Source organism: Pyxicephalus adspersus, chromosome 10 (genome assembly GCF_032062135.1).
Source record: "Pyxicephalus adspersus chromosome 10, UCB_Pads_2.0, whole genome shotgun sequence".
NCBI lineage: Eukaryota > Metazoa > Chordata > Amphibia > Anura > Pyxicephalidae > Pyxicephalus > Pyxicephalus adspersus.
Genome location: NC_092867.1, coordinates 23,127,334 through 23,128,790, shown reverse-complemented (window position 1 = coordinate 23,128,790; position 1,457 = coordinate 23,127,334). Strand labels below are relative to the sequence as shown.

The following is a 1,457-nucleotide window of genomic DNA, read 5'->3' as shown; positions in this document are numbered from 1 at the left end:
AAAACCAACAATACATACTTCATTAAAGGTTGCCACCTCCCTAATAATTATATTGGACACAAAAGGGTGTCACGTGGCATAAAAATATCTTTTGTTTAAAACACCAAAATATTTTACTCATATTTTTTAAAAACAGCACAAAGCTGGTAACAAAATAAACATTTCACTACTGTTTGATCAAATAACAAGGGTAAGTATCCAACATAGGTGAGTCTATACAGGTTTGTGATATTATTACAGTTTGATGTGTTTCGCAGGATAAACCTGCTTCTTCAAGTTCTATCACAAGAACAAATTGGAAGTAATTTACAACTATACCAAAAATGAAAAAAAGAACAATTTAATATGGATACTCTTAATTTAAGAGGAACTAAACCTAAAAGTCCCTAAAACTCAAAAAATACACTTACCTTTAATCCTGCAGGGCAGGCCGATCCATCCAGAGGTCTCTTCCATTGGGACCTGTATCGTCCTGGCATCCGTCCACGATCCAGCGATCCGAGCACCGCCATCTTCTCCTCTTCCTCCAGGCACAAGGAGAAGGGAGATCGTCAAGATTTTTTTTTCAACCTACGTCACCTGATCTTGCACCTGGGTCGGGTGACAAAGGTTGAAAAAAACTATCTTGTCGATCTCACTGCGCATACATGAGTTTGGCAAATTTTTTTCCCCCCACCAAAAGGCTCCTTCTGCGCATGCCAAGTTGCTCGGGCATGTGCAGAAGGAGTACCCAAGAGCCTCCTGGGATGCTTGAGGTAGGTATCTCGGGAGCCTTTGTTCTTGTGGTGGGTGCTAAAAGCTATAAGCGTATCCTGTGTACCAACTGTTTAGAAGATACAAAGGTTTGAACATGAATTATTAGAATATAACAAGCAGCCTTTAAAGACACAGCTATCACATTGTTCAGCTAATAATGTAATTGTACATGCCCTTTGGGTATCATGATTTCAGGAAGAGGCTGAATTAAAAACACCACCTGTGACTTTGGGGGCCCATTATGGCTAAGGGAGGTCCTGGGGCCCATGTCCTGCACATGCTGCACTTTTGTCCACACCTGGTGTAAAAGTATTTAAATCTGTGCTCCCACCAAGTCCATCAAAACGGTTGATATGTCACAGTGATTATAAATAAATTACAGCTTTGTGGTCAAATCATTTTGGGCAGGGTCCTCTCCTCCTGTGTCATTGTTTGCAACTGTCATGTGCAACCCAGATGTAATGAACAACACTGCATAATATGTTGGTGCTATAATAATACAATTTATTATTAATAATAAAAATAATGAATCCACTCTGAAACTGATAATACTGAAATTATCTTGCAGATGATCGTGCAGCTGCAGAATATAATAATCCATGTATTACTGGTAAGATGGCTCTTTTGTAGAATTTCATTTATGTGTGTTTTTTTTTTGCATTTCTCTGGACTTGATTTACACACAGGTTGTGTTATTCCCG

At 39.1% G+C, this 1,457-nt stretch overlaps 1 protein-coding gene and 1 long non-coding RNA gene across 2 annotated transcripts in view; both read left to right on the top strand.

Moving 5' to 3' along the window:
- The window catches only part of LOC140339947 (alpha-2-macroglobulin-like), a 117,084-nt gene that overhangs the window by 48,370 nt on the left and 67,257 nt on the right, over positions 1 to 1,457 (top strand). The gene's annotated exons all lie outside the window — the stretch shown is intronic.
- The window catches only part of LOC140339387 (uncharacterized), a 1,663-nt gene continuing 1,522 nt past the window's right edge, over positions 1,317 to 1,457 (top strand). Inside the window, exon 1 of the long non-coding RNA XR_011922431.1 lies at positions 1,317 to 1,366. This is a non-coding gene — a long non-coding RNA (uncharacterized lncRNA). The remainder of the gene's footprint in view (positions 1,367 to 1,457) is intronic.